This window comes from Puma concolor, chromosome E1, assembly GCF_028749965.1.
Source record: "Puma concolor isolate L17-30 chromosome E1, mPumCon1.1.hap2, whole genome shotgun sequence".
NCBI lineage: Eukaryota > Metazoa > Chordata > Mammalia > Carnivora > Felidae > Puma > Puma concolor.
In genome coordinates this window covers 34,321,720-34,335,622 of record NC_141680.1, presented here as the reverse complement: position 1 = coordinate 34,335,622, position 13,903 = coordinate 34,321,720, and positions in this window count along the sequence as shown.

The window sequence follows — 13,903 nt, the reverse complement described above, 5'->3', positions numbered from 1 at the left end:
AACTCAGTATACTGTTGTTAGGGTTTGTGCTGGTGGTGGAGCTGCTTAAGACAAATTACTACTGAGACTTTCCTTACTGGACATTTCAGACAATGTAATAGAGTTGCTTGCTACCATAGCCATGTTGCTTCTAATTCAATCACCTATTCAGCCATTCTGGGGTGAGCAGTGAGTAGTGACAGCACTGAAGTTGTCTACTGGGGTCCAACCAGGTATGTCGTCAAAAAAAGATGGTGACTCTTGTAGAAATTCTCTGAATGAGGAGGACAGACAACACTTGGATAACAAAGAGGAAGGCTAAGGATACTTCAAGGGGGAGGAAGTCTGTGAATGAAGATATGGAGCTAACAAAGTGTTGTATGGGGCAGGGGGAAGAAGCATTTAAAAGAAATATCCAACTGAAAGCAAGGTTAATGTGTAACCATTTTGGAAACTTGACTCTGCCTGTGATTCCTTGTATTAGACTGTGAGAATGAGGCAGTTACTCTTGTTATGTCCCCATATCCATAACTTGCAGTATTGTGGTCACCATTGATGCTTAGGGCATGGGAGTAGTATAAACTAATTATTAAAGGCAGAATTCTTTAGAGAGTAAATCATTTTTGTAATATCCGATGCTTAAATATCAAATAGGAAAGAAAAAAAGGAAAAGATTTCTCAAATTGAAGATTTTAAAACAATGCTTTGTCTTAAAAAAGCTCTTGTTTGACTGGGTCAGTCCTTTCTCTTTGTATTACATACAGTTCTCAGACTGAGAGAGAGCTGAAGGCAATTTTACATTTATTGAAAACTGTCATTTCACAGTGTTTCACAGATGAGTGTATGCATTCTGCAGAGCCCGTATTAGAAGCATTTCCCAAATTCAGTAGACATAGATCTGTGCTACGTACCTATTAGGAAACTATGATATAGAGTGCTCAGGACTGCACTCAGAAACAGGCAGCACAGAATGCACCTGATGGAGGAAATAAATGATGCAGAGATAAGGCCTTCCTATCACATCTGATTTTCTAATCTTAGCTTACAATGTTTAATGTTTCTATTCAGGTAAATGAGGATGAACACCACAGTGAGCTGGATGAGGCTCTGTTTAAAGAGAGAGAGGGAGAGAGGGAGAGAAAGAAAGAACAGGGGGCACCTGGGTGGCTCAGTAGGTGAAATGTCTGACTCTGGATTTTGGCTCAGGTCATCATGATCTTATGTTTATGAGATGGAGCCCCATGTCAGTCTCTGCACTAACAACACAGAGCCTGCCTGGGATTCTCTCTCTCTCTCTCTGCCTCTCCCTTGCTCTCTTTCTTCTTTCTCAAAATAAATAAATAAACTTAAAAAAGGAACAACTCAATCATATCTTTGGGGGTCACGAATCAGTTTCTCCAACCTTCTTTCACTATACCTAACTGAGAAAAAAGTCAGCCAGGTATCTGAGAATGGATTGATGCAGAACCAGGGTGAGCACTGTCATTAAGACCTGTAGGGAATGAAGGGAAACCATGGTTTTGAGAAGTACGCGAACTGCCACAAAAAATTTGCAAGAAGCTCAAAAGGGCAAAGGAAACCTTAGGTGAAAGAACAATATTTAACTCAATGACCATAAAGTCTTTTATTATGAGGGCAAAGTCTCTAATACTTATTAAGAGTTAAACCCCTTTTGACTTCTATAATCCAAGATTCTACCTGGAGTTTGTTCATTTCAGTAGAGTGAATAACTGCAGAAGTACTAAATAGGGAAACAGTGCCTACAATGAAAATTATAAAATAAATAACCTAGAGTGGAACAGTGTACTTCAAGTTCCACTGTGACATCAATAGAAACTGAGTAGTGTGGAAGAAGAACAGAGGTGCCAGCAACATACACAAAGTTGTGGAGCTATGAGGCAATTGTCACTTCATTGATGCCATTAAAGTTAGTGAGAATCAAGTTTTGGAAGTTAGAAAAGAAAACCTTAAAGAACTTTGGCAGAAGTAAGAAGTAGACAGGGCTTGGAATAATATAAAGAATTTGAAAAGTATGCTGTAAACAAGGAACTTCCCCAGTAAAGGCTGTGACTACCAAGTCTCTTCATTAGATGACATCTGTTAGGTATCATGCGAGATTGGGAAGGAAATTAAAAAGTCACAAACAATTCTTGGCAGTTATAATTCTAAGAGAAGTAAAGAAGATATTGAAGATTTATACAATTAATTTAAAGCATAATTCTTTAGTAGATGAGGTCTGCAAAGTGAATAAGGGTTTCCTCTATGTTATAATAAGATAGAAGGTGGAAATGAGGTCTAAGTTGAAGAGCATCTTAGAAGTAGATGTGAGGACAGAAGGACATGATAATGCTGGAAAGGGAAGAGGCAGACAGCTGTTGCATTTTTTACTAGGATTTGGAGACAGGAAGGAGAGGACAGCTGTAGTTGGGCAGTTATTAACAACAGAAATGAGTTTCTAATACTTGGAGGCACAAAATTGCCAAAGAAACTAATATAACTTAATCCTTTAGGAATTTTTTCCTGCCTTAATAATATACATATAAATGTTTTAAGTCAGATAATATGGGTAAAACATCTGGCAAGTAATATGAGCAAATTCAAATGGTGACCACAATATGGCAAGTTATGGATATGGGGACATAACAAGAGTAACTGCCTCATTCTCACAGTCTAATACAAGAAATCACAGGCAGAGTCAAGTTTCCAAAATGGTTACACATTAACCTTGCTTTCAGTTGGATATTTCTTTTAAATGCTTCTTCCCCCTGCCCCATACAACACTTTGTTAGCTCCATATCTTCATTCACAGACTTCCTCCCCCTTGAAGTATCTTTAGCCTTCCTCTTTGTTATCCAAGTGTTGTCTGTCCTCCTCATTCAGAGAATTTCTACAAGAGTCACCATCTTTTTTTGACGACATACCTGGTTGGACCCCAGTAGACAACTTCAGTGCAGTCACTACTCACTGCTCACCCCAGAATGGCTGAATAGGTGATTGAATTAGAAGCAACATGGCTATGGTAGCAAGCAACTCTATTACATTGTCTGAAATGTCCAGTAAGGAAAGTCTCAGTAGTAATTTGTCTTAAGCAGCTCCACCACCAGCACAAACACCAACAAGAGTGTATATGGCCCATGTGACTAAAGCTGATGAAGGGCCAGAATGAGAATTCCCAGTCCTTGAGTTTTCAGCCTTGACTAGAACACAAGTAAAGGATGAGGCTTTGGAGATAAAGACACTATAGGGCCAGTTTTAAACAGTGAAGAAAGGGAAAGGGGGCTGGCTCCTTTCCACTAATTCTGCACACAGCCTTTCATAAAGCTTATTCTGAGAGTCCCCAGTGCTGTTGTCTCAAAGACAGAACTTAGAAAATACATATGGGGTCAAACGATTGATAATAAGGAGATTGTTAATTGGATATCAAATCTTGGCAGAGATCCAGGAAGCCAATCTGCAATGTATTTATAGAGACTGGTCACTTAATTTAATAAATATCTGATTTAGGGGCGGCTGGGTGGCGCAGTCGTTAAGCGTCTGACTTCAGCCAGGTCACGATCTCGCGGTCCGTGAGTTCGAGCCCCGCGTCAGGCTCTGGGCTGATGGCTCAGAGCCTGGAGCCTGTTTCCGATTCTGTGTCTCCCTCTCTCTCTGCCCCTCCCCCGTTCATGCTCTGTCTCTCTCTGTCCCAAAAATAAATAAACGTTGAAAAAAAAATTAAAAAAAAAAATCTGATTTATAAATTGGCTCTTACTTTGCTCTGTAACTTGAGTCCATTCTTTATTCAAATATGAGGTAGCTATAGTATAAGTGAAAAGACATGTCTAATAAGAGGCAAATGAGGTACAATACAGTCCAGACTCCAATTTTGCTATGACATATGAGCTTAAATAACGAGATTGTTCAACTAAAAGAAAAAAAATGGAGTATTAATTCATAATTCCTAGGTCTTTTGTGAGTGTCAAATGATTAAGACAGTGAAAGTGCTTTATAATCATAATGTATGTTATAAATATTTATAACTACTACTCTCCAAAATACACTGGTTTATAAACTAGCTATTTTTCTGGTTATATTTAAATAGGTAGTTCTCATTTCTATTGCTCTGTAATCACCCATTCCATCTCTCTTACTTAGAATGCCACCTTGTGTTCCACTGTATAATCCAAAAAACATTCTTGGCACTGATGATATGGTGTTAAGTAAGAAAGACAACGTTGCAATTCTCATAGATTTATATTACAGACCTCTTATTATCTTTGTCACATGAAGGACTATGTTTAAATTTGCAATGAAATACCAGGTAACTATTTTCATCCGCAACTAAGTCCATATTTGCATTGATGTCATTAATATGAAGGAGAATTTAGGAAGTTCCATATTATGTTTATTTAGTTATTTATTCATGTGTGCATACATCCACTCCATCAATCACTTCTTTTACTATTAATAGGTTCTACTATTAACATCTATCTGAAATCCCTGCCCTGTTTCAAGGACTACTTTAGTTATCATCTCTCCAGGCCTCACTGCTTGTTGTTTCCTTAGAATTCCCATGAAAGGTGGTGTTGTTTCTCATGAATTAATCTTGACTTTTATAATGTGTCCAGAAAGATGAAATAAAATGGATGGGCTTAAGTGGAATAGAGAATCTGATTTGAAATCCTATGAGCTATATGAGCATAGTGAATGAATCTCTCCAGTCTCTGTTTTCTTATCTATAGTTAATGGAATATTAATAGACCATATTGGTGTTTTTCCCCAGTTTTAATAAAAATAGCTCATATGAAAGAATATAGCATGCTGTTTAGATCATAGCAGATATATAAAATTTTAGTTCCTCCTAATCAATCTTCTATGTCTCTCTGTTAGTCTTTCAAAATAATAAGAGCGAGGTGCTAAAAAAACTTATACTGGCGTAATTTGAAAAGTAGAAGTTGATGACTATTTTATGTACTATAGTAGTGATTTCAAACATTGCCATGTACAAGTATAAGCAGTAATCATTGCTAAAAGGAAGACTACTGAGGCTCCGGGTCCAGGTGGAGTGCTTTGAGGTAGGGCTCAGGATTATGAATTTTAACCAGGTGACTGCATATGATTTTGCTGTTGGTCATCAGCATATCATATTTTGAGACATACAGTTATAGAGTCATTTCCGAGTTTGTCACTTTGTCACTGCGCAAAGTATAAAACAACAGCTAACTGCATATCTCCCACAATACCATCACATATTGTCACCCTGTAGCAAAACCTGAGTCTCAGAGACAAGCTTAATAGATTTCTCACATACATACAGAAATCATCCTCATCTGCCATATTAAACCTAATAATGTTTTCATTTCACAGCCATATTCTCCATTGAGTAGCAGAGGTATCAAGGAATAATTGATTTGATAATGGATGATTCTGTGGTCTATCAATTGAATCCTCCAAAGATATGGCACATTTCAAAATGAATCAACTGCAGAGAATAATCACTTTATTTTTATTTGGTGTTCCAGATTAAGTATTTTAATTCTAAAAGTAAATGAATATTCTCCTCTCAGAAATTGAAACAAAAGAAAAATCTAAGGAGGATACATGACTTTATTATCCATTGCATCTTTTACCTAGAGTGGCATTTTTTTTGTATGACTTTCCCTACTTCTGGGAAATAGTGAGGGAGCCATTTGTATCCTTCCCAAGAAAAATATATTGATAACCCAGTGTTACAGACATCACCTCTGTAGTAATGAGCAAAACAGAAGATCCTGGTTTCCTAAAGCTTGCAATTTAGAGGTACAGACCTGCAACCAATAATCATAAGCACCTGGGAATACTTCATGGGACTTCCATTGTTTTCTGTCATCCAGTAACAAAGGAATACAAGCAATTTGATTCCTTATGGAATGCAGAGTTATAAGCCAAGATTTAATTTCTCTCCATTAATGCAAATATATATTTCACCACTGCCTCTGTGTCAGGTGCTGAGTGATGAAGATATGCAAAATCTGACCCCTATCCGTAAGGAATTCACTGTCTGGTAGTGAAAACCAACAATTAGAGCACAGCATTATCAATGTTATGATAGAGGCCCTACATAAAACAAATGTATGTCTTGTTTTTAAAACCCATAAGTATTCTGCTATGCTTGAGTAGAAAACATAGCACAGACTATTCTTTGGTGAATACTGCACAAACAAAGACATTTGACCTCCTGTCTGTGACAGGAATATCAATAGCAGAATATGTTTCCTGTTTGGAGCCAATATGATTTTTTGGTGCCAGGCTGCTGCAGGTCAGGCTGGTGCCGTCCCTTGTCGTCTTGTTGGCAGTCTCCACGTGGCCTTATCATACAGTATTCCTTGCTGGTGTTGGAAGTACCCTCTCTTACACCTTAGAGTCACCGTTGCATGCACCAAGCTTATGTGGTCTGGCATGCCTAATGACTTTTTTTTTATTTTTATTTTTTTTAGTGACAAGAACTTTCATGTTTTCTTGAGTCCAAATCCCCGGGGATTCAGAGAGCACTCATGGGCAGAAAACAATCTAAGAGACTCAAAAACTACCTTCTGTCTTCAGTGAATGGAACAGAGCTGAGAGTCCAAATCCATGTACCTGTTTTCCGTAGATTTACTTTTTTTACAGGGGATATTTTGCTCCCTCTCTCAAAAAGGTAATTTTCAGACTGCGTCAGATATCTAGACATGCCTAGATATATTGAATACTCGGGAGTAAGTTGAGGTTTAGGCTTGGGTTTCTCCCCAGTGCCTATCAACATGCAAATAAACTCATTCATTTTCCAGCAAACTAGTCAGATTATCAAGTCCACACCTTCATGATATGGGTTTTTAAGCACTTCTGATGCCTTCCTTCCCACCAAAGGAAAGTGAGGCCCATTTCAAATATGACCCGTTTCCCCTAAGGGTATTTTCAACCAGATGATCTTTGTGCTTTGAGAAACAAACAAACAAACGAAACCATAAAGGAATTCATATGGCATGGAGGAAACATATCTTAACAAGCAATGCAGCTTCAAAACATGCCAACATGGGGCACTTAGTCTATCATTGTCAAGATGGTCGCCAAAGATTTCTTTACATTTTCCCCATACAATGTTATTTTAATCTTTTCTTGACAGATTTCTTGACTTGCGTTTATCAGTATGCAGAGGTTGAGGCTTGAAGAATCTGAATTAAACATAAACAGGTGTGGGGCACATGGATGGCTCAGCTGGTTGAGTGTCCAACTCTTGACTTTGGCTCAGGTCATATTCCCAAGATCATGGGATTGAGCTTCATGTTGGGCTCTGTGCTGAGTGTGGAACCTGCTTAAGATTCTCTCTCTCTCCTTCTGCCCCTTTCCTTGGCTTGTGCTCACTTGTTCTCTCTCTAAAAAAAATAAAAATAAAAATAAACAGTGCTTTTGTTTTATAGTCTAATTTTTATCTGAGAATAAATGAATTTCACTTCAGAATGCCATCTTACACAGATCCATCATACTGCCTCACATTTTATCCACCATATACTTTTGTTATATTACCCTTACTTCCAGATTATGTTTTGTTGACCTGTTTTCTTCCATGGTGGTACATGCAGTGATAGTGATCAGAAAAGACATTTCAGAGTTGTCCATTCAAGAATATACCAGTTAAACCCTAGAGAAAACTGAATGACACAATGTAGTTTCTAGTTTAGAGTGTTTTCTCTGGGCCAGCAACATTAGCATCACTTGTTACGTTTGCAAATTCCCAACCCTTAACCCATACTTACTGCTCTGGGGGTAAGGCCCAGGAATCTGATTTAACAAGTCCCCCAGGTGATTCTTACGCACACTAATGTTTGAGAACAACTGAGAACAATACAATGGAAGTTTTCTTCTCTCAGTTCCTTTCCTGCCCTTTATATCATCCCCAGTGCCTCCTTTATTCAGTATCTATCATGATTGTTTTTTAGGCTGACACCTTAGTTTACAATCTTTATCATTATGCCTCATTAACATCTTATTATAATGACAGTCATCCGTCATCCACGGTTTTGCCTTCTGAGGTTTTGGTTACCTGTTGTCAGCTGGGGTCCAGTAGCAGACGATCCTCTTTCCGACTTATCGTCAGAAGGTCCGTAGCAGCCTAACGCTAGGTAACATACCTATGTCATTCACCTCACTTCATCTCATCACAAAGGCATTTGTCATCTCAAATCATCACAAGAAGAGGAAGGGCAAGTACAGTACAGAGAGGTATTTTGACAGAGAAGGACCACATTCACATAAGCTTTATGGCAGTATGTTGTTATAATTGTTCTATTTTATTATTAGTCATTGTTTTAATCTCTTACTAATTTATGAATTCAACTTTATCATAGGTATGTATGTATAGGAAAAAACAGTATACATAGGATTCAGTACTATCCATAGTTCTAGGCATTCACTGGGGGTCTTGGAATGTATTCCCTGTGGTTAAAGGAGGGACTATTGTAATGTCTGTAAGGGGTTTTATTTCTCCAGAGACAGAGGATTAATCTGTGCAGTCAGATTCTATGGGGGTCCTGTTTCTATCCACTTATTTCGTGTGACAGCTCTCCGCCCTGATCATTTCTTCCTGTGCTTGGTATAGTTCTTAGATAAAAAAATAATAACTATACGGCTTTTTTTTTTTGCAATTCTTTGCTTCTGCCTTACACTTAATGAGACAGAAATACATACCTACCTTTATAGGAAAATATATGATTAAGAAAAGAAACACAACACCAAACTCCCCCAAATTCTAAGAATAGGTAAACAAAACTCATTAAGTTTTTTTTTACCAAGTTGTTTATTACCATTTTTTGTATTGATTTTTTTATAGATTATTATATTTGTTCATTCCCATCATTACTTCTACTGTAACTGCCTCTACCTTAGAGACATATTTTAACTTACACTAACATTTTCCCTCAGTATTAATGATTTTTCTCCAAGAGACTGGCAACACAGCTGTCAATCCATCTACAGCAAATGAGACAATATCTTTTGACCTTTTTAAATATATGATTCATGCCATTCAGCTATTTATGAATTAAAGGGCGTAATTTAACATCATACCATTGTTCATGGTTTTAATATAATGTTTCTGCACCAGTACATATTCTTGATTTCATGCCACCTTTTCTCTGACTCACTGTTAAATCACTGAAGTCCATAGGATAAAAAATAACAATAGAACACATTGTCAAATTGCCTGTGGTATCAGAATTTCCTTTCAGCTGCGTCCCTCGTGAAAAGCTCTTCCCTTTGTGACTCTTGCTTTGATACCTCAGCGAATATAATCCTCCAGAGCCACCCCTCATTTGCTGTTGTATCACCTCTTCTGCCTCCCCAGGTGGTGTGAGTGATGCCTCATTTTCCACCACAGATGGAGAGCAACTACAGTGTAGTTAAGAGGGTGGGTTCTAGAGTAATGCCACATGAATGAAAAGTACAATACCTGTAATGCAGCATTTGTGTGCCCTTAGGCAAATTGCTTAACCTCATTCAGTGTCCTTGCCTGCAGAATGAGGATAATAATAGCAACTACCTTCCAGAGCTGTGGTGGGCATTAAATGAGTTAATGGATGCAACTCATCTGCCGCATGGTGAGTATTCCATAACTGCTAGCCGTGATTAACTCTTACGTGGTAAATAAGTATCTCATTACGCTGGCATCATGTATGTTTAGTTTGGTGCCTCAGACCAAACAGGGAAGTTGTGGAAGTCATATTCTAATATTTAATTATATATGTTTAGTAATTGGGCATCATGAATGGTGACTATCTGACACTGCATGACTCATTTACCATTCCAGAAAATCCCTGGGCTCATTCGAGCTGGACACTTTCTGCTCTGGGGAGGCATCCCATCTTGCAGCGTTGTACTTCGAGAAAGCCTAGATTCCATTATCCCATACCAGAAATGCTCTCTTGGGCATATTTGGCTTGGGTCAAGACTCATAATCCTACTATTAATTCTCTTCAAATATCTGTCTCTTTCCTAGTTTAGGATACAGTTCAGTGGATGACAAATGAGCAAGTGCCATCTTGGGAAAGCAAAATTGTGAAAAGGCAATTAAACTTTCAAGTCCAGGTTTATCAGAAAATTACCCACACCCACCAAATAGTTCCAAATAATTGTGCATTTGTTTGAGGTTTCTATGAGATATCAGAGATTATTTAATTTGAATAATTATTTATAGAATATTACCATTTTATAACTATACTATCGTATTTTGCAAGTGATATTTAACAGTGACCATACCTTCTGGGTCTGAACACTAAGACATCAGATCACGAGAGCCTATATTCCATTGGCTCAAGTTGAAATATAATATACATATCACAAAAATCATATCAGCATTAACATGTTTTACATTGGCTAAATCCGTTTTATTACAGTCGGTCAAATTACTTATTTTTTTCTGGGATCACAATCAATTAAGGAAAAGTTTAATGAGACATATTAAGTAAATGAATCTTGCCTCCTAAGAGATTTACTTCATTATAAATGATATACCGTATAGAGGTGAAGAAAGGAGGTGAATAAGTTGCCCAGGGAAGACTACAAATGTGTATCTTTGTCCTAGACACCATTGAGAGCATCTATTTATAGCTTCTTTGATAATAAACTGTAATGAAATAAGTAATAAACTTTTAACAGCTGTTAAATTTAATAAATGAATTTTTAGCATAAGAAAGTGATTTGCAGTTAAATGCATGCAGGCAAATAACAGCCAACCAGAAAAATCTGGGGTTGGCTTTCAATAATTCCTTTAGGACTGAAATCAAACAATGAGCTGTCTTCTTAAATTCAGTGGTGCTTCATTGCTTAATGACACAGATCTTGTTTCAAACTTTTGCCAAGACAAAATGATAATTAACAGAGAGAATGAACTAGTTTTATATGTATTATTTGATCTCATGAATTCACCCATTCCACAAATATGCCAGGAGGACTAGTAGATACTAGTTTCTAGAGTGCGAATTAACAACTTTTAGACCTATAGAATTTACAGAGTGCTAACTCACCTGATTTCATTAAATTATCACAAAAACTGGGAGGTAAGGGTACTTTTAAAATAGTCGATTTTGTTGAAACACAATAGTACAACCATTTTAAGTATACAGTTTAGTGAGTTTTGACAAATTTATATACCCATGTAACCACCACTAAAATTAAGGTATATATATTTCCAACACCTACAAAATTCCCTTGCATCCCTTCTCAGACAACCTTTCCTCATCCCTTACCCAAGAACCTACTGATTTGCTTTTTTTTAAAATGTTTAATTTAATTTTTTTTGAGAGAGAGACAGAGTATGAACGGGGGAGGGACAGAGAGAGAGGGCGGTACAGAATCCAAAGCAGGCTCTAGGCGCTGGCTCTCAGCACGGAGCCCACATGGGGCTAGAACTCGTGAACTGCGAGATCATGACCTGAGCCAAAGTCGAATGCTTAACCTACCCAGACACCCCCTGAATTGCTTTCTGACACTGTATATTACTTTTGCCTTTTCTAAGCTGAATAATACATAAGTTTTTATGCCTGGCTTCAATGGTTCAACATGTTTTCTTAATTCCTTTGTGTTGCATATGTCAAAAACTGCTATCATACCTGTACTGCCAGTGGTTTGTTCATTTTATTCCTAAGTAGTATTCCAGTGTATGGATATATCACAAATTATCAATTCATCAATTAATTGGCATTAAGACTGTTGTCATTTGGGGCTATTAGGAATAAACATGCTGCAAACAATTATGCACAAGTCTTTTCAAGGGTATGTCCTTCAGTTTTTGTTTTGTTTTGTTTTGTTTTGAATGGATTATTTTGTTTTATTTTGAATCAGATTGCTGTGTAGCATGGTAATTATGTGCAGTACAAATTTATAAAAAATCGACAGCATTTTACAAAGTCACTGAACCATTGTGCAGTCCCATAATTACAAATGAATGAAATGTATGCAATTTTAAGTTGCTCTGTACTCTTACCAACACTTGGTATTGTTATTCTTTTTAACTTTATGTGAGGATCAATTTTTTAATTGCAATAAAGACATGAAGGAAATAACTTAATCTACAATAGCTAAGCAAGTCAAAGAATCCTTAATTCTATGTTTTCTGGTTCACATCCATTGACCTTTCCACTACATCATGCTGCTACTTATCTTATCCCTTTTCTCCTTGACTGGATTTGGAAGAGTACACATATATCAAAATGTATACAATGATTGCTTTTTTTCCACTTCAAAGTAAAATTTAATAGCATTTAACATTATTTCAGCTACCGTCAAACCCATGCTGAGATGTTTGTGCAAGTGAGGCCATACTATTAAGCCTGAATAAGTACTACAATTTTCCAGGCGGGTTATTATGATATGATGCGCTTCTAAACATCTCTCGCTGTCATTGTTTTTGTTGAGCACTGTAAGACCCTGGTAATAAACAGTATTGAATAGATGTTTTACAAATATTTTATACATGCCACATTTTAAAGAGAAATTTTAGCATCCTTCTTGTATGCAGTTAATAGGCATTTTAAGCACAGGGGAAGAAACTGCATCTCTGCCCCAACCCCTTATCTTCAGAAGCAGGTTCTGCTTCAAGAGCTTTGTGATATATGCTATGAGTAAAATGGCATGAAATCAGGGAAGAAAAGACTTGGCTTGGCATGGCGTCCTGACCCAATTCTGCCTCTGTCCATGCTATTTAACCTTCTCTTCTCTTTCTTGGAAAGTGTTCCGCCAGGCACTTTACATGTTTTCCTAGGTTGAGTTCCCTAGAACAGTTCCTCAGTTGGGAATTCCTTTGTATGATCCTTTAAGGGGGTGCTCTCAGAGGGACAGATAAACAAGTAGAAGACCAGATAGGGAGAGTAGAAGCAACCACACAAATCTGGAATGCAGATTGTACTTCAGAGTCCATCACACTTTGAGTCAAGAGAGCAGGACTGTTTTATCCTTCACCCTGCCAAAGAAGTCATTGACCACAGAAATCTTGGGATAGAATCCATGGCCTAATCCCAGGGACTTTCCACAGAGATGGCTTCAGTTGTCCAAGGGCAATTCTTACAGGTGAATCTATTTTTCAAAGTACTGGCAGTGGCCAAGATGAGCACACCAATAGAACTGATAAAGGGGATCCCAGGAGTTCCAATGGAGCATCAAAATCTGTATTACCTTATTCCATTTCCAACAGGAGAGAAGACTTAGAGCTAAAGCCTTAAGAGGCTAAACAAGTTGCCTGGAGACCACATGGTCAGTCAATAGTAGCGATAGAATAACCATCATTTTACCTTTAGCTCCAAGTGATCAACCAAGAGAATATACATGAACCTTCTAAGATCTACAACAGATGACAGACTATACTGATGACCATTTAACACCATTTAACACTGGTGTTATTATCTGAGAAAAAAAAATGTTTCTCTGACCCAACTCAACTTGTCATTGCAAGGACCCCATTTCCACCCACTGAAGTTCTCCTGAATACTTTCTGTAAGCCCCACTTGGGCATTACAAGAGAACTCTTTATCAAATATTTTTGCTCTCTGAGCCTACCGTCACCTTTCTACCCTGTCCCTTTGTGTAACACCCTTTGGAGGAGTTGCTTTCTCCTCTGGGTGTAACTTTTCCTGTTGCTAGGACTCCCAAACCCCTCCTCCTCCTTTTTTTTTTAAACATAACAATCTTCTGCAACGAGGACTGAGGGTTGTGGCTGTGCTGTGCCCTGCTCTTCTATCCCACAGACAGTACTTTTGCAGTTAGAAATATGTAGAAGCAGATGTATGCCTTAGTGTGGTTCATGTCACAGGAACACTGACTTGCAATTACAGGGATTTGTTTTATAAAAGGATCTTGATTCTCATTTGCAGCTATCCTTTTGTTGAAGTTTATACGAGATGACTTCAAAAATGGACAGAGAAAAAATTAACCAAATCAG